Source organism: Macaca mulatta, chromosome 11 (assembly GCF_049350105.2).
Source record: "Macaca mulatta isolate MMU2019108-1 chromosome 11, T2T-MMU8v2.0, whole genome shotgun sequence".
NCBI classification, from domain to species: Eukaryota; Metazoa; Chordata; class Mammalia; order Primates; family Cercopithecidae; genus Macaca; species Macaca mulatta.
In genome coordinates, this window is record NC_133416.1 from 52,106,706 (window position 1) to 52,131,088 (window position 24,383).

Genomic DNA, 24,383 nt, shown 5'->3' on the forward strand with positions numbered 1-24,383 from the left:
ATTGCTTCTTCCCATTTTCTCTTGTTTCTTTCTGGCATTCCAATTAAATGGAGATTAAATCTTTACACTTTATATTCTATCCTTTATGGGTTTTGTTTGTCTTTCTCTTTTGCCCTGGGTTCTGTCTTACCTCTCCATCATAAGTCTGGATATTTTATCCTGACCTCTTTTCCAGTTCACTAATTCTCTCTTCATCTGTATCTAATATGCTATTTAATCTATCTACTAATTTCTTAATTTTGATTATTACATTTTATATTATATTATATTTTTTACTTTTAAAATTTCTATTTGGATAAAGGTCTTCTGGAGGGATCAAATGTGCTATAACATTTTTTATTGTTTCTAGCTTTCAACTGAAATTTTTGAATATTATTTTTATCTCCTTGTACTTGGCAAGCAAGTTATTTTAAAACAATCTTTCGGCTGGGCACAGTGACTCACTCCTGTAATCCCAGCACTTTGGGAGGCCAAGGTGGGCAGGTAATGAGGTCAGGAGTTCAAGACCAGCCTGGTCAACATGGTGAAACCCCATCTCTACTAAAAATACAAAAATTAGCCAGGCATGGTGGCAGGCACCTGTAATCCCAGCTACTCAGGAGGCTGAGGCAGGAGAATCATTTGAACCCAGGAGGCAGAGGTTGCAGTGGGCCAAGATTGCACCATTGCACTCCAACCTGAGTGACAGAGCAAGACTTCATCTCAAAATATATATATATTATTAATTTAATATCTGGAGCTCCTACAGTACTATTTTTATTGTTTGTAGTTTCTGATGATTGTCTTTAGGCAAACTAGTCTACTTACATATCAGGTTATCTTGGATTGCATACCGCAAATTGTATATAAAAATTTGTTTGTGAAATGATTTGACACATAGGATAATGTTACTTTCTCTAGTGAGGATTTTCATTTGCTTTTGTCGGCACTTTCAGATGCTAGCAATCCAGAATGACCTTTATTCAATTTCAATAACTGATATTTCTAGATCCTAAATAGGAGTGCTGGATTATTTATAGTTCACCTTTCTTTTTAAAGCAAAGCCCCTTAGAGTCCCAACTCAAAGTGCTTATCAGAGCCCCCCAGCCTCAACAGGTCCTAGAAGCTAGCCCATGTCAAACCCTCCATACTTTTTCTCATACTTGGGTTAGGGTATAGGATTATTTCAGTTGTGTATAACAAGCAAAACTAACATAGCTCAGGACTGGAATGACAGCTACATAAAGTTCCCTGAGAGTCAAGGTTCTTTACAGCTTACTATTCCTTCATCTATAGGATGTCATCCTAATCCTCAAGGTCCCTGCAGCTGTTAGAGCTCCAACGTCACACCTATATTCCAGGCAGTTGGATTTGCAGGTGAATAAAAGGGTTGAAGAGAGAGCATTTCTCCTTATTCTTAAAAAGTCTTTTCGGAGGACCCAAACAATACTTCTTACATTTTATTGTCCAGAACGTAGTCACATCATCATGCCTAGCCACAAGAAAGATTGGTCAACGTGGTTCTTTACCTGTGCAAAATGTGCCCAGCTAAAATTAGTGTTTATCCACTAAGGAGGAAGGGAGAATCAATATTAGGAGTTAACGTAAAAGTTTATGCCTCAAAGGACTATGGATTAAGAAATAAAGAGAATTATAATGAATTTATTGAAAGACTAAATGAAGTTGTCGTGCAAAGATTACATTTACTGGGACACCTTATCCTAATGCAACCAATAGCATTAGGAGGCACTAGAGGAAAGAAATCAAAGCTTGAGAGCCTGGATTGCAGAAAAAAATTTGAAAAAGAAAAAGAATTACAAATTTGTGGGCAAAAAGGAATGGGTGAAGGGTAAATTTCTGGATATTTGGATACAGTTTAGAAAACTTATAAATTAAATGCCAAGCTCATATTTTTCAGATGGAATATTTTTGTGCTACACTATTAGTTGTGCAGGAATTAAAATGAAAACACCTCCAAAAGTGTGCCTGTTGCTTTCATGATAAATACTTTCAGAAAAAAGTCCTCCAGCACTTGTATCTACCTCTTAATTAAACACATAACAATATGTTTCTTACTCCTGAATTATTTTCTCCAGGATACATCCAAAACAGCACTTTGGCTAGCTGAGTTTGTGCGGAGAATTATACAAAGCACCTCCAGAGGATTTTATAGTGATGTCAAAGGGTAATACAAGATGTTTTGCAATGCAGTTTAGCATGGGTATTTCCAAATAATTACTTGGTTTGGGAACTATCCATTCACTTAAAATATTTTCCTATAATTCCTGTATTTGCTGAACTCTCCCCTGAGCCTCAAATTATAATACATACATATGCTATTAATTTTCTAGTGACTCTTATGTATCACTACAACAGTACTGGATCCAGTGATCCAGTATTCAGGGCATTCTTTCCTCTAGCCTGGGCTTTCAAATATCATAGCTTAGTAATAATCAGACTTTGATGATAGAAACCAAAGTTAAGAAAATGCATTAATTTAATGACAAAAAATATTTGGAGGGAAAAAATGTGCTTTATTCTTAGTTCATTTAAAAGCTAGTGAAAGTTTAGCCTTAAAAAGGGAAGAGAGAGATCAAACTTTCTTTTGTCTGCTTGCCAGATGATGCTAACAAGTCATTGTCCTTTCTCATTCAGGCATAAGTGCCTGAAAACTCCTTTTTCTTCTGCTTACCATTGCCTTAACCAGTAATACTGTTCTCAGACAGAAAGATACCTGAATGTCTAAACATTTATCTATCCTAATACAGGCTCATTTCATGTGAATGTCTGCCAAGCAGGAACTAGGCTGTCAGCTTCATCCCATCAAAAAGACTTTCAGTCCCAAGGACCGATGGCAGGTTCCAATTGTTAAGTCATTCTTGCTTGAACTGAATTTTAAAGTCAGGCTTCTACTGTTAAAGAATGGAGCTCAAAGAGGGCATTTAGCCAGAAATGTTGCAATTCTAAATATAACACTTTTGGATATGGATTTTTTTCTTGCTGTCATTATTTTTCAAAATGTGGATACTGAGTAAAACTCCAGGGCAGCAAATAATGTGTAAGGGCAACCAATACTGCATAATAGTTCTTGTTTTGGTACATTCACTTTGTAGTGATTTATTAAGGGAGACTGAAAAAGCCTGATTAAAATGCATAAACAGTGCTGAACAGTAAACAACCATGTCTAAGGATGAAAAAATGGGACCCACATGCTGTGCATGGAAATTGCCCTTAACAACATGGCCTATTGTTGAACAGATAGGAAGCCAAAGGTTGCTTGTAATCAAATTTGAAGTTTCCCATCACTTATAAAAGCAACACTTCCTTGTGCAAACGTTTCAATTTGTTGTCGTTAAAAACTGCTTCCTGGCTTAATCCTTACCAGGAGTTCTTAATCCTAACCAGGAGTTCTTGTGACTATCAGGTGGATAGAAAAATTTAGACGGGGAGCCCACTAGACTTTACAAAATGGAACCAAGTTTTTAGTTTGCAGAAGAAATAAAATCTAAAGAATTTACAGGATAAAATTAAATTAAAGCAGCAAGAGACCTCAAGATGATTATTTCTTTTGTATTTTATTTAAACGGGGAAATTTTTGATGGGCTGGCTAGGTGCTCAAATCTCTTCTCTTTTCTCACTCAAAAATAAAGCAGATGTTAAAAGGGGAGGAAAAAAGCAAACATTCGCTTGCTACAGCCTGAAGCAAGCCTGTGGACAAATACTCAAAGAGAAAATTCAGTAATAATATGATAACACTTTTCTGATGGATTGAATTACATGGATACAAATACGGGGATTATTATGTAATGATAATTCTTTAAATTTATGTTTTGTTGTGAAGACTATTAATTGCTAATTAAGGAGACAAAAAGTTAACTGCTAAACTTTTAAGCCATATTGATTCTTCCAATATATCAATATAATATAGTAGAGAATAAAGAAAAATAAACTAAAGAAATTTGAATATTTTAAAAAATATTATATTATATTCTGTAATGTCTTAATTAAATGAAGACCATTTTAAAAATGTCTTAATATTATTTTTCCAAGGAAATGTGAAGAATGAATACAACATCTTGACAAATGATTAAAAAATGGAATTAAAAAATGATTCACAAATCTGTTACTGTTAAACATTCAGATATTTTTTATTTCCCAATAATAATATTATAATCAACATCCTTAGATAAGAATCTATGTGTACATTTCTAATTATTTCTCTGGTACAAATTCCCTCACAAATAATTTCTAGATCATTGGGGCATGAACATTTAACTTATTTTAAAAATTGCCTTCCAGAAGTCTTACTAATTTTTGTCTTCCCAGAAGTACATGGGACTGTATCAGAACTAATATTTGATGTTATCACTTCTTAATCTGTACAAAATTATTAAGTAAAAATGGCATCTTTAAAAAATAATGTGCATGCTTTTGACACATTTTATAATTTTAATAATGTTTATGATTCTTTCATTGTTTTTCTTTATGTATTGCCTCTTAATAACATCTCTAATCCTTTCATAGGGTCAATGGAAAAATTAAACAAGTCACATAAAATGCTTAATACACTGACTAGAAAATCTTCAGTATTAAATAACAGTTAATGAATTTTAGTTATAATTATGGGTATTGATTTATCTCTCTGAATTACAGATACAAATGTGGTCAATAAAGAAACTCAGTTTAAATAAAGACAACATTACCATTACTCTGAGGTTATCTTTTTTTTTTTTTTTTTTTTTTGAGACAGAATCTTGTTGTGTCACCCAGGCTGGAGTGAAATGACATGATCTTGGCTCACTGCAACCACTGCCTCCCAGATTCAAGCAATTCTCGTGCCTCAGCCACCCTAATAGCTGGGATTACAGGCATGTGCCATCACACCTAATTTTTCGTATTTTAAGTAGAGACGGGGATTTCACCATGTTGGCCAGGCTTGTCTCAAACTCCTGGCCTCAAGCAATTTGCCCGTCTTGGCCTCCCAAAGTCCTGGGATTACAGGCATGAGCCACCGCTCCTGACCTGAGGTTATATTTTTAATAGTAACATAAACTTGTCATTTCTAGCAAGAACCCCAAATCAAAAATGTATGGATGCAAGTTTTTGGTGATTAATTTATTCATGCTTTCCCCAGGTCCTGTAAGCATCACAATCATGCACTTCCTTTTACTTTGGGAACATAGTGGTAAGTTCAAGTTCGCAATCTATAGAGGTACAGGGACATTTGGTATCCCAAGTAGCATCCTGTGCACTTCTTAGACATGTAGGAGAATGTTGTAGCCTGCAATCCATGGAGCAGCCAGCTACAGGGAGAGAAATGCAGGCTTGGGCCAATGTGACTTCAGTGGCTAGGATCAAAAACAGAAGGGGTATTGAAGTGGCTCTTACTCCACTTCAAAACCAGAAAGTAGGATGTTCAGTACATTAAAGAGACGGTGATTAATTTTTATTAAAATCATGAGCACGATTCCTCTTTGGCAATAATTGCCATCACCCTACTTAGCTTACTCCCTTCCTCTAGACTCTTGCCTCACCAATCCATCATTACATTGCTACAGAGTTGTCATCCTCAAACACAGGATGGATTATGCTCTTCACATAATAGAATTATTTTAGGCTCTTCCTGCTTATTCACCTCTGTCCTCATTAAATAAAGGTTTCGCAATTAGTGTGATATTCAAGACCCTTCTCCACCTAGCTGTAACCTACCTTTTGCAGCATAACTCCACTACATTTCTGTGTACATTTTCTACTCCAAATTCTGGTCTACTTACCTCAAACATGGGCTGTGAGCATTCATTTCTACAAGCTTTGCTCATAATTACTGTTCCCTGAGCCTCAAATGTCCTTTCTCCCCTCTCCCTTGACAGAGATCCCACTTATTCTTCAAAATCCTACTCCTTCCTCTGTAGTCTTAAAACAACCTACTTGACACATTCCCTTCTGCTTCATTCTATTGATATTTACATAAATGCCTTTTCCCACTAGATTATGAGAATATGTGAAATAGTGATCGTATTTTAATCATGCTCAGCTTCCCCACAGCTTGCACAATATTTCACAAAAAGAAAGTGTTGAGTAATTGTTTCATGAATTGAATATGCAGTGATCAATTTTAGTTGCTTTCTATATAAATATGACAAGTTCCTCGATGAGAAAAAGGTACTACTCACTGGTTCCAAAGTAAGGTTGTCAGATAAAATATAGGCACTCAGTAAAATTTTGAATATGAAATTCAAATTCAAGTGGACATCCTCTTTTGTTTTGTTTTATTTTGATAAATCTGGCAACCCTAGTCCAAAGACATGTCAGTTTCACAACTGCCATGGTTAACTTCTGGACAACAATGAATTTGTGTAGGTATAAATCTGTTCCCATCCAATTCTGCTATAGCAATGTGTGTATAGCTACCGTGAATTCCTTCATGTAAGGGGAATGTAAAGGGGAAAATGAGCAGAAGAACAAAGGCAGTCATTTCTAACTTGATTCTTATATTCTCACAGATACATAGTAGATATTTGAGGTACTCAGGGGCTATCATTCCAGATATGAATATAACTTCTTCAAATAGATAGTTGTTCTGATCAGCAAGATAGCCAAGGTAAACCTTTGAGGTCATTGAAACATTTTGCCTTTAAATCATCACCCAGGACATTTCTTCTCACTGTCCTTGAACTTTTTTATTGCCTGTCTGGCATCCAGCAACAACGAGGTCATTGTGTGGGCACTGGTTGTGCCAACCTTCCATGCTCATCCCTGAGGATCCATGTCTACCCCAAGCTATTTAATAACATCTCCTAACCTTATTCCCCACCCACACGTACCTCTCAACCCCAGCTCTTCTCTTTTCCAGTTTCCTAGGCAACAGTTTGCTAGTCTAATAATAAACCACAATGCTTGCCAACTTAAAATGAGAGATCAATAGAATCCCCAGGATTCTCCTTTGCTCCTAGATAACATCTGCAGTTTAACACTAACCTTCTGGGAATAATTCCTGGCTCCTCCTTCGTTGTCTGATCAAAAAGGGTTGGAATTTCCTGTAGGAGTGGGTGATGTGTTTCATAAGAGAATTGTTTCTTGGATAGAGAAACCTTACAGTTTTCTTCGATTCAAATTATGTAAGCAGCTATCAGCTGATGAATTCAGCAGAATCTCTTATTTGTAGAAGTGTAACTAGTGTGTTCAGAACTCACCATTATGACTAAAAAATAATGTCATATTTATCCAAATGCCACATAAGCTGAGCTCCCAGTTGCCTATAAGGAACATATTGCTCCTCAGAAGGGTGCTGTCTACATCCTCTTTCAGGCCATTAGAGAAGAAACCCCATAAGATATTCCAGTCTGGCCTCTGTCAAATCCTCTATTCCTTTACTTCTGTAGACAGACTCCCATGAGACCACAGCCTCTCCAGAAAAATACTCCCACAGAACCACAGACACATTTAAAGTAATATAATTGACTAATTGCAGGAAGTAAGTTTCTAGCCATGCAACATATTGAAAAGATAAATGTCGTTAGGATTAAACCAATGACTTCGGCCACCTTAGCAACTGCAGTTTAGTCAATCACACAAACTATCATCAGACATGTGATGGAACTGGAGGGAAACTGTGACACTAAATTAAGGAGAACAGAGACTGCCTGGACTTTCTGTTAGAAGAGTGCACAGCCTTCCATTTGCCAGAATATTGCTCCATACTCAAAAGCTGTGAAGCCCCAGATATAAGTCGTGCACTCATTAGGACTCTGACTGCTAGTAATTGAAACCAAGTGAAGCTAGCTTTATGCGTTTACTTATTTATTTGTAGAGCATGGGTCTCAACATCTTGCCCAAGCTAGTCTTGAACTCCTGGCCTCAAGCCATCCTCCTTCCTTGGCCTCCCAAAGCGCTGGGATTACAAGCATGAGCCACTGCGGCTAGCCAAGCCTAGCTTTAAAAAATGAAAATGAAGAATTTATTACAATGACCTAGTGATGTCTCATGATTCAAGGAAAGAAGAGTCACATGAAAATGGGAATCTCCGGCAAATCTAAGCTCTCCTTCCCGCTGTGTGTTGTTTCATTCTTTTTTTTTTTCCTCTTTCCCCATGAGCTTTCTCTGCTCCCTCATCTTCATGGAGGAATATGTCCTCTCACCATATTGGGTACAGTCCCACGAAGAGACTGAAAGCTCTTCTTGAAGTGGGGTGGGGGAACCCTTCAAGGCATATTTCTCCATATGGCATCCAGGGGCCTGGCCTCAGTGGAATGGGAGGAAAGTAAGGGTCACTGTGAGCTTGGCAGATGCTACAAAAAGTATAGACTACTTTCACCTCGGTCACCTCCAAGTTGAAAAAAAAAAAAAAAAACCGTATAGACTACAGGTGGTCACAGCCACCATTTCTCTAGTTTCCCTTTGACTAACACAAATTTGGAATAGGAAATAGTAGAGATGCTAGATATCTGGTCATACACTGCTGTTAAACTTGTCATCAAGCAAATTAAGAATAATAAGAAAATATACTAAAAACAGTTTAATTCACAAAATGAAACGTATTAGAGTATATATCAGAAACTCCCCTCCCATAAACCCTAACTATTCCTTGGTTTGTCTTCCTTTGTAACTAAGCAGGAGAGTGGTTAGAAGTAAAACTCAGCTGAATTGATTTAAAATAACATCAGTCTATTTTAGCTCATAAAACTTTTGCTCTAAAATTACTGATGGTTTACCACTTGCAGAGTTTGGACCTCCAAAGTTTCCTCGATGCATTCCAGTTTCATTTACAAATACTTTCAAAAGAAGTGAAGATCATCTTACAAAAAGTAACTTTGGGATGCCATTTAGCTCTAATAACTAATACAGTGAATGAAGCTTTACTTACTTTTTCTTAGCATTTTTCCTCTTTTCTTTGGTACCCCTTTCACTGAATGGTTATACTTTATAGTTCTCACTTACAGTCATCTCCAAAGTAAGCATTTTATTGTGCATCCTTGTTTTTAAAATTAATACATTCCTTCAATTTATGTTTATCTACTAAAATATGTATATTATGAAATAAATAATAAAGACTTTAAAGAATGATCTAAAATAAATGTAATGTGAAACTACGTCTCTACTAAAAAATACAAAAATTAGCCAGGTGTGGTGGCATGCACCTGTAATCCCAGTTACTCAGGAGACTGAGGCATGAGAATCACTTGAACCTGGGAGGAGAAGGTTGCAGTGAGCCAAGATCATGCCACTGCACTCCAGCCTGGGCAACAGAGTGAGACTCCATCTCTAAATAAATAAATAAATAAATAAATAAAATGTAAGCAGACATTCTAATTTTTCCTCCCAAACCCCAGTAGGTCATATTGTGCACTAATCTATTGTCACAACATAGTCAGTTCATCTGAGTCCAGTCTTCCTTAGTGCATCATTTTTATTGTCCTAAAGGGCAGTCCTGGACTTTTAGTATAAGGTGTTCTTGGTAACCATATTTTAAAATGAATTTTCTAAGACTAAACTTTTAATTATATAAGTGCCCTGAAAATTGATCTGTAATGAAAACACACACACATGCACACGAGTGTAAAAGTGACCAGCCTCAACTAGGCAAAGTGAATTTCTTAAAAAATAAAGAAAATCTTTGAAAAAGTCAAACATGCTGGCACAGGTGGGCTCTTAAGAATAAGGCTATACACATTGAGTTGGTGGAGCAAGGAGTCAGGCTGTGGTTTACTTGGACTAACACAACCCTAGAAAGGGCCAGGCACCATGGTTCACACCTGTAATCCCAACACTTTGGGAGGCTGAGGTGGGCAGGTCACTTAAGATCAGGAGTTCAAGACCAGCCTGGCCAACATGACAAAACCCCATCTCTACTAAAAATACCAAAAAAAATAGCTGGGCGTGGTGGCCTGTGCCTGTAATCTCGGCTACTCTGGAGGTGAAGGCAGGAAAATCCTCTGAACCTGGCAGGCGGAGGCAAGATGGTGCCACTGCACTCCAGCCTGGGTGACGGAGTGAGACTCCCGTCTCAAGAAACAAACAAAAACAAACAAAAAACCTAGAAGGGAAGAAAGAAAGCCAATTTAGATAGTGACTCTCTCCAATGACCAAATGACCAAATTCTGTTATTTTTTCTCCATGTCGTTCCCTCTGTCTTCCCCAAGACACCCAGGCCCTGAGGTTATGCTGACCCTGCCAGTGTTTCAGACCAAAGGAAATAATGAGATATGGTTAACATTAACAATAAACCAGCAATCTTATCCTTTAATAAAGCCCTTGTCACAAAAGGCACGACCAAAATTTAAAAAGTGAACTGAAAACATTTATTCAAAGAATGGCAGACAAAGGATTCATACCTCTGATCTATAATAAGGGCATACAAATTAATGAGATCAGAAAGACCTTCCACTAATAAATTGGCAAAAGCTAGTCACCAGAGAATAAATGATTGATTGGCCAATATGTAGGAAAATGTTCCTTCTTTATTTTTTAAAATGTCGTGAGTTAAAACAACAAGATTCTATTTTTTCTCTGTCAGATTATCAAAGATTGTAAACTATTAAATAGTCTAGCCAGAATGTGGTAAAATGAGCACTGAATTCATCACAGGTAGACGTGCATATTAACTTGACCCTTTGGAAATTAATTTTGCAATACCAAAAGATGTATGTTTTCCTTGATCTAGTAAAATCTTCGCTGTATCCCTAACCAAATTCTCTTCTGTTAACTTATCTTACAGAAATAGAACACAAAGATTTAGAGACCAACATGTTTATTGGCACTCTCTATAAAGCATTGACAATTTTTAAAACAGATTTGACAATATAAAAGTAAATTACAATGTATCTACAAAATACATTATTGTTCAGCTTTACGATTTTGTGTTTATTAGGAGAGTTTGGTGCTATGATGATTGCTTATGTTAAAGTCACCAATGAAAAAAGTGGGATGTGCAGTTATGCTATAGCAATGACAACAACCAAGAGGGAAAGAAAAACATGGAAAAAGGCTCTAGGAGGGAATAAACAAAAATTCTGAGTTATTTTCCTTGGTTTACAGACCTATGAATGCTTTTAGTTCCTTTCTATAGTTTCTGTTTTTAGATGTCTCTTCAAATTTATATCCATGTAACTATTATTGAGGAACTACAATTTTCCAGACACTGTCCTAAGAGCTTGGATAAAGTAATGATAAAAACAATATTTCTACTTTCAATAGGGTTGCCAGATTTAGCAAATAAAAACATAGCACATCCAGTTAAATTTGAATTTCAGGTAAACAATGAATAGGTTTTACTATATGTATAGTATTTTATCTGGCAACCCTAACTCTCAAGGAATGTAATTTTGTGGAGATAAATTTTCTAAATGACCATGAAACTAACTCTTACAGTTTATTTTTTATTTTAGTAAGATACACATAACATAAATATGCTATTTTAACCATTTTTAAATGTACAGTTCAGTGTATTAAGTTCATTCATGATCTTGTGCAACCATCACTACTATTTAGTTCCAGAAATTCTTCATCACCTCAAAAGGAAAACTCCTTGTACATTATGAATTTACTTCCCATTCTCCATTCTCTCCAGTTCCTGGCAACCACTAATCTGCTTTCTGTCTCTATGGATTTGCCTATTCCAGATATTTTGTATAAATATAGAATCATAAAAGATGCAGTCTTTTATGTCTGGCTTCTTTCACTTAGAATAATGTTTTTAAGGTTGATTCATGTTATAGCATGTATCAGAATGCCATTTCCTTTTATAGCTGAATAACAGCCCATTGTATGTATCTATCACATTTTGTTTATCCGTTTATCTATTAATGGACATTTGAGTTGTTTCCAAATTTTGGCTATTGTGAAATATGTATTAATTTTATACCTTTAAAAAATAACTATCATTTAAACCATTATCCCCAGAAGATGATGTAAACCTTTTTCAGAGCTGATATGGTTTGGCTGTATCCCCACCAAAATCTCATCTTGAATTCCACCCTGCCATGTGGAACTGTGAGTTAATTAAACTTATTTCCTTTATAACTTACCCAGTCTCGGGTATGTTTTTATTAGTAGTATGAGAGCAGACGAATACAAGAGCCTTATCTACTTCAGTGTTATATGGTCAAATAATGCTGAGTAAAGTAGATGGCCAGGCAATATTCAGTCAACACAGAATAATGTATTGAGCAAAGTAAAATGCTAGTTTTTTTGGAAGATAAAAAGAAGCATAAAATGTAAATCTTGCCGTCAAGAGGCTTATACCAAATTCTGGAAAATGAAAGTCAAAAGTCCAGCATTTCCTCACAAGCAAGGCTACTAAGCTGAGTTTATGTTACCAACTCAGGGCTTCCGCTAGAACAATAAGTAGGGCGCATCATCACATCTGTATGATTAAAATGCTTACCAAAAAAAAAAAAAAAAAAAGTCTGCTTCCTAGAAAAAAAAAGGGAGAACTTTATCCAAAGATAAATCATGGTTTTAAATCCTTAAAGCTACCAAAAGACCAGAAATATTGGAGTCCCTCCTGAGCACCCCTCACAACACAGGCTAAATAACTGATTTCTGCCTTCCCATTTTTAGTGATCATTCTTTTGTTTCAGGTCCTCTGAGGTTTTCAGACCTACATCAGAAAATTCTTCCTTCAAACAGCTAGGGGAAGCTGGCTTCCTAAACCTCTTGCTGGCGTCATCATAGAGCATTATGAAGCATAAGAGATAGAAACAGACACGGGGGGCGCCGGGATGCTTCCTTCTCTGTTGGCAGAACTCCAAGTGGTCAATGCCTGACCCAAAGCCAAGGAGACATAGAGGGGTGAGGTTGAGTAAGACACGGTGGTGACAAGCAGAGTCAGAGACTCAAGATTCCCCAAGTGTCTTCTATGGTACAATTGGTTCATATTCTGTCCCAGAACCTGCCACAACTTTCCCTCCTTCACCCCTGTTCAAGTTATCCCTACTGCCTAACCTCCTACTACCCACTGGTTGACTAAAATTATATGTGTTCTTCCTTTAAGGCTCAATGCAAATCCTACCTTTTCTGAAGAGGCCTTTGTGATCTTCCCTTCTGCAGTAAAAATAGATGTGAATTCTTCCTTCTCTGGACTTTCTTATCTCACCACATTTATTATAATTAGTGGATATTTTACTTTTTAAATTTTTTTATGGGTACATAGCAAGTGTATATATTTATGATACAGGCATGCAATGTGAAATAAGCACATCATAGAGAACGGGGTATCCATCCCCTCAAGCATTTGTCCTTTGAGTTACAAACAATCCAGTTACACTCTTTAAGTAATTGCTGGTTGTTATGAATCATGCTGCTGGCTTATTCTGTTGCTCCAATTGCAGTACAACTGTCAACACTTGATTTTATTAACTCATCCATTCCTTTAGTAAATATTTACTGAATATGAGATCCATAGGAACTATATACCGGTTTGTTTCCCTGCTGACTCAGACTGCTCTTTTTATTCTCTTTTGCCAGCACAACTTTCCCACCATCCCTTAAGGATTGGTGTTTTCCAGAAGTTTGCTCTGAAGTTTCTTCCTTCTAACATCTAACATCTGATATAGGTGCAATCACTTCCCTCTCTGGAGCCAATGGCAGATACTACTCATCATTCATGGAACTCCTTCCCACTCTGCCTGATGGTAGCCATAAATTCTTTCCCAACACAGCACCTGAGAAAGCTATCAATCATTTGGAGATGATAAGTGACATAAAATCTTTCTGTGATCCCTGTCCCTCTCTCCCTGGATTATTTCATCTACTATGACTTTCAGTTTTAATAATACTTCTGTGAAGATGATTCACAAACTCTACCACCAGCCTGACATTTCTCCTGAATTCTAGATACATACTTCCAATAACCTATAGTCTTTTTCCACTTACTTTCTCAAACTCGGCTTTGTCCAAAACCCTACTTACCATATACCCCATAAAACCTAGCCTTAGGTATTACTATCTACACGATCACTCAGCCTAGAGACTGCAGACTTATCTCCACTTTCTTTTCTCTCTTGCTGCCCATCTCCATACGCAGTTTATTATAGGTTATATTAATTCCACTTCATAAATGCCTTTTAAATACACAATTTCTTATCCTTTTCCACTTCCTTGGTTTAGGCCTTCATGGATTGCCTACATGGATTCTTGCAGGAGTCTATCATTCTCTGCAAATGAATCATGCTCCTCTCCAAATTATCCTCTTCTTTGCCATGAATTGTCTTCCTAAAGCATCTACCTGGCCATGTTAGTGGTTTCTTTCATTCCCTTTCATGGATCCCCAAAATTCTTAAGCGCCATCAAGAGGAAATACCAAATTCCTTTTTAGCGTGGTATCCAGAGCCCTTGGCACTCTGGCCCCAGACTACTTTTCCAAGTACACTTCTCATCACTTCTCCAATTCCCAGCTTTCTGCTTCAGCATGCCGTACAAGCTACTCCCTAAATACATCATGAACTTTCATACCTGTGTGTCTTTCCTCCTGCTGTGTCACCTGCTCAGAATGTTTTTCCCCACGAACTGTTCGGGAAATTCTCTTTTTTCCTTTTTTTTTTTTTTTTTTTTTTTTTGTAACGGAGCCTCGCTCTCGCTCTGTCACCCAGGCTGGAGTGCAGTGGCGCCATCTCGGCTCACTGCAAGTTCCACCGCCCCAGTTGACTTACACCATTCTCCTGCCTCAGCCTCCAGAGTAGCTGGGACTACAGGTGCCCGCCACCACGCCCAGCTAATTTTTTTTTTTTTTTTTTGGTATTTTTAGTAGAGACAGGGTTTCACCGTGTTAGCCAGGATGGTCTCCATATCCTGACCTCATTATCCACCCGCCTTGGCCTCCCAAAGTGCTAGGATTACAGGCGTGAGCCACCGCGCCCAGCCGGGGAAATTCTCTTTCAAAGCTTTGCTCTCCCCTTCTTCTTCTGTCCCCTTTACCTTTTCTACCTCCAGCCCTGTCTCCATTAATGGCCTATGTTGCTCTGTCATTTGATGGTCTGTTGGGTCTACCCACCTGGCTGGTGACAGCTAGAGTAGTCGTGTTCATTTTTGGATCCATATTATGAATTGCAGAGTTCTAGTAGTAGCAAAAGATCAGTAAATGTTCTTGGCATATGCCCCAGAGAAGCACATCCTATATACTAAGTCACTTTTCTCTTTAAAGAGTAGCTAGTTAGTAAAATAAGATGATTATTTTAACTTGTATTTGAGTCTCATCACAAGGTCTTTAACTGGAAATTGTTGAGTTGCCAATACTTTTCCCAAACCTCCAGTGAAATTTTCTTGGAAAGTTATGCAGAGGTGAGGCAATGAATCCAGACTTTGTAAAACAAAATTGTCCCATTATTTTCCTGTTGTACAAATAAAAGCAAAACCATCAAAGCTTGATTGACATAAATGGGAAAACCGCTTTTGTTTTGTGTAATCTGGTGTTTTCATTAAGCAATTTGCTGAGGAGGAAAAGAGTCTTTACAGGGGGTTCCAGAAGCATTCTGCCCAAGAAAATCTGATTAATTTCAATAGCAGAGTTAGAGTCTCCAACCTTACCCATAAAAGGCATCCCTAGAAAAAAGGACTTCACACTCACAAGCTGCTTCTACTTCTGGAGACAAATCCCATTTCATGCTGTCTACCCAACCCTGGAAGAAAATCATGACACTGTCAGAATGAAATATATTTTAAAGAGGGAAACCTTTGTTATGGTAGTAATTCAGCATAATAATATGATAAAAATTTCCTTGGTCTATGTAATGACGTAACTTTTTACTATCAAATACAAAAATTTTGGAAGGTGTAGCAGAGACTTAATGCATACTGAGCTTTAAAATTAAAGCTAAAGTAGCTTTGTTGGCGGCAGTTCTCCTCTAAACCAACCTAGTAATATTTACTTGCATTATAAGACTGTATTTAATAAGACAAATGGGATTGATGAATTATAATACATTGTAGTTTATGAGATAATAAAGGTCTCCAGTACAGATATTGCTGTCAGCAGTTCTCATTGGAATTTCGTCATGGATTGTGGAGGTTGATTTAAGTTATGCAATTCAAAATTTAAGTAGAAGCATTAAGAAATGGATCAAGATAGAGAAAGGTGGAAAAAAATCCCACAAAGCTAAGATACCAGTAAATGAATCTTTCTTACAAAGCAAAAAAAAAAAAAAAAAAAAAAAAAAAAAAATGCCAGCTTACAAATGAGCACTCTCTTTAGTTAGCAGGCTAAATCAGTGTGCAGGCCTAAATAAAGGGAACAATGAACACCTTCTGACACCAGGCTGTGTGTCTGGTGAGCATCCTTCAGTGCAAATGTTAGTACTGTGTGAGTATTTATTGTGTTTCTATAAAGTCCTAATGAGCTCCTTGGGTGAGAGTGAAACCCTTTGCTTTTTCACACTGTGCTCAAGACCCCTAAACTTCATGGGGTCAAATCTAAAGAAAGGGTAATGGACCATGAGGTCCAGCTTAAAAGACCTGATATTAACACAGCAGCAAGAATGTCACCAAATGAAAAGTTTAGGGCAAGCAATGAATGAAGTATTTGTTACACTTAAATAATATACAAAGGTTATAACAGAGTAATGGCACTATATCAATGTCATCATTGCAGGACTTTGAAAATCTCCCATGTATGAAATAACCCTGTAACACATCTTTTGGTTACAATAAATGAATTTGCTTTCCAACAGCAAATAATAAATTACAATAGAAAGTTATGCAACTGTGTGACTATCTGTAAATCTGTAATTATTTTTAGATATTGAAAATCTCTTGCCCATATAAATAATTAGGATACCATTAGTATCTAATACTCATATAAGAAAAATGCATTGTATTCTTCATATTGGTTATACAGTTTATATACTTAAATGAACATTTTCTCAAAATGAAACAGAGATTTTTCTTTTATTGTAGTCTGGTTTCCTTAGGATAGGACAGATATTCTTGCTTTGAAATAAGTAAAGCATCACCACACTGAAGATGAGATCATAAGGCAGAACCACTTGTGTAAATATAGGACTCTTTCACCAGACTCCCTCATCCATGGAGTTGTTGGCTCATCACAATAACCCTTGTCTTTTATTACAGTGGAACTTCAGTTCAGATGATGCAATGAAAGCTGCAGACCTGGGATCTGAAAAATCTGCACTCCATGGTTTGATTTGTAAATTAACATTAACAACATCACCACTCACTCTCTCACGGGTAAGAATGGGAAGGCCTAGGGGTATGAACGAGTGAAAATATTGTATGCTGGTTCACCTTTCATGTTTTTATTTTCTTGCTGGGTTAATGAAATACTTTTCTTTGGAATTGACTGAAATATGTTATAAATTATTTGAGGACAGGGCTCTGTCTCTACTTCTGCTGTTTTATGTTTCTATTCCCCAACACCAAAGACACAGCCACAGTATTCTCTACATACTCCACACCTGATGGATATGTTTAGGAAATGTTAGTCATAACTTCCCAAATCCCCTCTTTTTCTATGACTTGATTGTCACAAATGTGAAAAATTGGCATTTACTCATAAATTTCAGGCAGGACATTGTCAAATTGGTCAGCTAACATATATTCTCACGAACTTTCAGTAGATTACTGCTAACTTCCCATTACACTTTGTGTTATTGATTTGGTTTCCAGCAGTCCGCCCCATCCACTAATTTTTGGAAGTTAGTGGAATGTCACTTTCATATTTGTAAAACTAGACTAGGTTCAATTAGATGAAAAACCTCACAGGTTTCAGATAACTACTTTCAACATTCAAATACGTGAAGCAAGGATATTTACAAACCAAAAACTACACCAAAGCTCTTAAGTGCTGTGGTTAACTGCAATCATTTCTCTTTGACTAATAAAGATGGAGGGAAAATGACATTATTTTACTTTACTTGTCATTTTCAAAGAAATACAGAGAAATTTAGAAATGGAAGCCAATTAATTTTTAAAAATGAAGAGAAAACCAAAAGCAGGTTATCTGTTGATAAGGTTGACCCTAAAGAAAGAACCCTAGGAGCTAGCCCAATGTGTGTAATACAGGAAATAAAAACTCTGATCTACGTAAAAATATCATTTCCAACAGCCTGCCAGAATATCTAGAACTTCTGTAATTCGAGTCATTGCTGCGCACCAAGACAGTTTTTGGTCAGGCGTGTTGGCTCACGCCTGTAATCCCAAAACTTTGGGAGGCCGAGGTGAGCAGATCATTGAGGACAGGAGTTCGAGACCAGCCTGGCCAACATGATGCAATCCCGTCTCTACTAAAAATACAAAAATTAGTCAGGCATAGTGGCGGGGGCCTGTAGAACCAGCTACTCTGGAGGCTGAGGCACGAGGCACAAGAGTGTCTTGAACCCAAGAGGCAGAGATTGCAGTGAGCCAGAATCATGCCACTGCACTGCAGCCTGTGCAACACAGTGAGACTCTGTCAAAAAATAAGACAGTTTTTAATAGATGTCCATTAAAATGCTGACACAATATATTTACCCAATAATATTCATTTTCTCTCCAATATGTATTAGCCAAGAACAAGACATGGTCCAGAGCAAATTGTTTGAACCAAAAGAGAGTACAGTCTTGAGTAAAGCAGGATGTGAAAGGAATTCTGGAGAACCAGGAGGCCCCAAAGACAATGGCTGTGGGGAGGAAGACCCAACCTAGGAGAGTGGCATTGTGCTGAAGACTTTGCCTTCTTTGAAATTGGCCGTAATACCTGGTTATGCCTACTAGTAAACTGTTTCTAAATGTTTCCCTACAATTAGAAGCTCTTTTAGGAATTTAGATTTGTACTTCCTGGCTTAAACATACAGAGGGGCAGTTTTTATTCTAAAAGAAGTGTGTGATTCATTTCTTCTGATATACTTTTAGAAGTGAGACTCACACAGATGTTAGAAAAGAGGTACTCCCACTTCCAGCTAAGATGGAGTAATAGGGACCAGATTTATCCTCCCATCAGACACACACACATACACATATATACACACACACACAAAACAATGATTTTCAAGACATTTAACTTTAGGAAATGAAGGACAGTGATGACTGAAATGATTTTTAATAGAGTTTATTTTTAGAGCAGTTTTAGGTTCACAGCAAAATTGAAAGTACAGAGTTCCATATACCCTCTACTTTCCCCCACCTCGCCCCTGACAAATACACACTGTCAACATCCCAAACCAGAGTGCTACATTTATTACAAGCAATGAACCTACACTGACACATCATTATAAATCAGAGTCCATAATGGTTCACATTGGAGTTCACTCTTGGTGTTTTATATGCTAGGAGTTTTGACAAATGTATTAATGACATGTATCCACTATAATAGTATCACAGATAATAGTTTCACCGCCCTAAAAATCATCCCTTTCCCCAACCCCTGGCAACCACTGATCTTTTTACTTATCTTTATGATTTTGCCTTTTCCAGAATGATATATAGTTAGAATCATACAGTATGTAGCCTTTTCAGATTGGCTTCTTTCACTTAATAGTATGTATTTTAGTTTCCTCCATGTCTTTCCTGGCTTGATAACTAATTTCCTCTTAGTGCTGAATAACAGTCCATTGTCTAAATGTACCACAGTTTACTTATGTATTCACCTACTGAAGGACATCCTTCCAAGTTTTGGCAATTATGAATAAAACTGCTATAAACATTTGGGTGCAGGTTTTTGTGTGGGCTTAACTTTTTGATTCATTTGAGTGAATAACAAGGAATGCAATTGCTGGATCATATGGTAAGAGCATGTTTAGTTTTGTAAGAAACCACCAAACTGTTTCTTCAATCTTGGTTGTACCATTTTGCATTTCCATCAGCAATGAATGAGAGTTCCTGATGCTCCACATCCTCGTAAGCATTAGATGTTGTCAGTGTGTTGGACTTTTGCCATTCTAATAGATGTGTAGCAGAATCTTGTTGTTCTAATTTGCAGTTCCCTAATGACATATGATGTTGAGTATCGTTTCATATCCTTATTTGCCATCTGTGTATCTTCTTTTGTCTTTTTTTTTTTAAACAGAGTCTTACTCTGTCGCCCAGGTTGGAGCACAGTGGTGTAATCTCAGCTCGCTGCAACCTCTGCCTCCCAGGTTCAAGCAATTCTCCTGCCTCAGCTGCCCGAGTAGCTGGGACTACAGGCACGCACCACCAGACATGGCTAATTTTCGTAGAGACTGGGTTTCACCATGTTTGCCAGGCTGGTCTCAAACTCCTGACCTCAAGTGATTCACCCGCCTTGGCCTCCCAAAGTGTTACAATTATGGGTGTGAGCTACCGTGCCTGGCCTGTTCAGATCTTTTGCCCATTTCTTCATTAGTTTGTTCATTTCTCATCATGTTCTAAAAGTTATCTGGATATCTCAAATGTATTATCTTGAATGTCTTTGTCTGGTATATCCTTTGCAAATGTTTTCTCCTAGTCTCATTCTGTTGACAGTGTTTTTCACAGAACAAAAATTTAATTTTAATGAAGTCCAGTTTATCAATTATCTATTTCCTAGAGCTAAAAAGTCATCACCTTGCCCAAGAGCATCTAGATTTTTCTCCTGTGTTATCTTCTAGTAGTTTTTGGTTTTGTTTTTACAGGGGGTCCATGTGCAGGTTTGTTACATGGGAATATTGCATGGTGCTGAGGTTTGCGGTATGGATCCCATCACCCAGGTAGTGAGCATAGTATCCAATGAGTAGTTTTTAAACCCAGCCCTCCCTCCTTCCCTCCACCCTCTAGCAGTCCACAGTGTCTATTGTTCTCAAATTTATGTCCATGTATGCTCAGTGTTTATCTCCCATTTATAAGTGAGAACAAATAGTAGTTGGTTTTCTGTTTCTGCATACATTTGCTTAGGATTATGGTTTCCAGCTCCATCCATGTTGCTGCAAAGGACATGATTTCACTTTTTATGGATGCATAGTATTCCATGGTGTACATGTACCACATTTTCTTTATCCAATCTACCATTGATGGGCACCTGGGTTGATTCCAAGTCTTTGCTATTGTGAATAGCACAGCAATGAACATATGAGTACATGTATCTTTTGGGTAGAATAATGTATCTTCCTTTGGATATTTATCCAGAAATGGGATTGCTGCATCAAATGGTAGCTCTGTTTTAAGTTCTTTGAGAAATCTCCAGACTGCTTTCCACAGTGGCTGGACTAATTTACATTCCCACCAACAGTGTGCAAGTGTTCCCTTTTCTCTGCAGCCTTTCCAGCATCTGTTGTTTTTTGACCTTTTTTTTTTTTTTTTTTTTTTTTTTTTTTGAGACGGAGTCTCCCTCAGTCGCCCAGGCTGTAGTGCAGTGGCCGGATCTCGGCTCACTGTAAGCTCCGCCTCCCAGGTTCACGCCATTCTCCTGCCTCAGCCTCCCAAGTAGCTGGGACTACAGGTGCCCGCCGCCACACCCGGCTAATTTTTTGCATTTTTAGTAGAGATGGGGTTTCACCATGATAGCCAGGATGGTCTTGATCTCCTGACCTTGTGATCCACTCGCCTCGGCCTCCCAAAGTGCTGGGATTACAGGCGTGAGCCACCACACCCGGTCGTTTTTTGACTTTTTAGTAATAGCCACTCCAGGTGGTATGAGATTGTATCACATTGTGGTTTTGATTTGCATCTTTCTGATGATTAGTGATGCTAAGCATTTTATCATGTGCCTGTTGGCCACCTGTATGTTTCTTTTTGAGAGGTATCTCTTCATGCCCTTCACCCGTTTTTTAATGGGGTTATTTGTGGGTATTTTTGCTTGTTGATTTGTTTCAGTTCCCTATAAATTCTGTATATTAGACCTTTGTCAGATGCATGGTTTGCAAATATCTTCTCCCATGCTGTAAGTTATTTGTTTGCTCTGCTAATAGTATCTTTTGCTGTGCAGAAGCACTTTAGTTTAATTAGGTCCCACTTGTCTATTTTTGGTTTTGTTGCCATTGCTTCTGGGGACTTAGCCAAAAATTCTTTGCCGAGGCCAATGTCGAGAAGAGTATTTCCTAGGTTGTCTTCCAGGCTTTTTATAGTTTGAGGTCTTATATTACATTATATAAATATTATAGCTAGTTTTTGTATATGGTGAATGGTAGGGGTCCAACTTCAATCTACTGCATATGGTCAGCCATTTATTTATCTCAGCACCATTTATTGAATAGGTAGTCCTTTCCCCACTGTTTTGTTGACTTTCTCAAAAATCAGGTGGCTGTAGGTGTGTGGCTTTATTTCTGAGTTTTCTATTCTGTTTCATGGGTCAATGTGTCTGTTTCTGTACTAGTACCAAACTGTTTTGGTTACTGTGGCTTTACAGTGTAGTTGAAAGTCAGGTAGTGTGATGACTCTGGCTTTGTTATTTTTGCTTAGCATTGCTTTGGCTATTTGGTTTTTTGGTTCCTCTACCACTAGGATCCTAATTCAAGCCACTATCATCTCTTGTCTGGATTATTATAGTAGACTACTGACTCCTTTCATTTCCAGTTTTGTCTTTCTGTAGCAACCTAAGTGATTTTCTTTAAAATATACATATTGTCACTTCCCTGCTCTCAATTCTCCAAAGGCTTCCCATCACACTGGAACTAAATCTGGATTTCTTACAATGGCACACCTAGATCACCTGGCACTGCCTGCCTCTTGGATTTGTGGCCTCCTGCTCATCTGGTTTGTTTCATACCGTCTTTTGCTCATCTAACTCTGGCTGAAAGTGGCCATTTTGCTGATCTTCAAAGATGCCATGCTTGTTTTTACATCAGGGCCTGCTAGGGACTGAATTTTGTACCCACCTGCCCTGAACTCAAGTTTATATGTTAAAACCCTAACCTCCAATGTAATATTATTTGGAGATGGGGCCCTTGGAAGGTCTTAAGAGTTACATGAGATCATGAGGGCAGAGCCCTCGTCATGGGGCTAGAGTCCTTATGAGAAGAAACACCAGAGAGCTTGCTTGCTCACACTCTCTCTGCCATGCAAGGACAAAGAAAGATGGCCATCTGCAAGTGAGGAAGATGGCCGACCCTGAAGCCCAGACATGCTGGCACCCTGATCACAGACTTCCAGCCTCCAGAACTGTGAGAAAGTAACTTTCTGTTGTGGAAGTACCCAGTGTATGGCATTTTGTTACACTTGCTCAAATGGACTGACGGGGCTTTTGTGCTTGCTCTTTCCTCAATCCAGAACATTCTTTCCTCAGATCTTTGCAGGGTTCTAGACTTACTCCTTGTGTTTGTAGGGCCCAGGGCAAAAGTGAAAAAAATGATCCTTATTTTATGTTTAAAATGATAAGGCAAGATAACAAGCTGCCAAATAAAGTGTACTCTATTCTCTTGCCCTGACAAATGTTCATGATGACAATTTTTAAATTTTATTTATTTATTTATTTTTATTATTATACTTTAAGTTCTAGGGTACATGTGCACAACGTGCAGGTTTGTTACATATGCATACATGTGCCATGTTGGTGTGCTGCACCCATTAACTCCTCATTTACATTAGGTGTATCTCCTAATGCTATCCCTCCCCCTGCCCCCCTCCCTGCACCCCACTACAGGCCCAGTGTGTGATGTTCCCCTTCCTGTGTCCAACTGATCTCATTGTTCAATTCCCAACTGTGAGTGAGAACATGCAGTGTTTGGTTTTTTGTCCTTGCAATAGTTTGCTGAGAATGATGGTTTCCAGCTTCATCCATGTCCCTACAAAGGACATGAACTCATCCTTTTTTATGGCTGCATAGTATTCCATGGTGTATATGTGCCACATTTTCTTTATCCAGTCTATCATTGATGGACATTTGGGTTGGTTCCAAGTCTTTGCTACTGTGAATAGTGCCACAATAAACATATGTTGTGTGTGTGTCATTTTAGCAGCATGATTTATAATTCTTTGGGTATATACCCAGTAATGGGATGGCTGGGTCAAATGGTGTTTCTAGTTCTAGATCCTTGAGGAATCGCCACACTGTCTTACACAATGGTTGAACTAGTTTACAGTCCCACCAACAGGGTAAAAGTGTTCCTATGTCTCCATATCCTTTCCATTTCGGTTGTTTCCTGACTTTTTAATGATCGCCATTCTAACTGGTGTGTGATGGTATATCATTGTGGTCTTGATTTGCATTTCTCTGATGGCCAGTGATGATGAGCATGTTTTCATGTGTCTGTTGGCTGCATAAATGTCTTCTTTTGAGAAGTATCTGTTCATATCCTTTGCCCACTTTTTGATGGGGGTGTTTGATTTTTTTTCTTGTAAATTTGTTTGAGTTCTTTGTAGACTCTGGATATTAACCCTTTGTCAGATGAGTAGATTGCAAAATTTTTCTCCCATTCTGTAGGTTGTCTCTTCACTCTGATGGTAGTTTCTTTTGCTGTGAAGAAGCTCTTTAGTTAAATTAGATCCCATTTGTCAATTTTGGCTTTTGTTGCCATTGCTTTGGTGTTTTAGACATGAAGTCCTTG

General features: G+C 37.8%; 1 long non-coding RNA gene across 2 annotated transcripts in view; it reads left to right on the forward strand.

Moving 5' to 3' along the window:
* LOC144332823 (uncharacterized) overlaps positions 1-24,383 on the forward strand; it is an 83,127-nt gene that overhangs the window by 46,709 nt on the left and 12,035 nt on the right. For both annotated transcript variants that reach the window (XR_013400968.1, XR_013400967.1), the window contains one exon: positions 17,041-17,157. This is a non-coding gene — a long non-coding RNA (uncharacterized LOC144332823). The remainder of the gene's footprint in view (positions 1-17,040; positions 17,158-24,383) is intronic.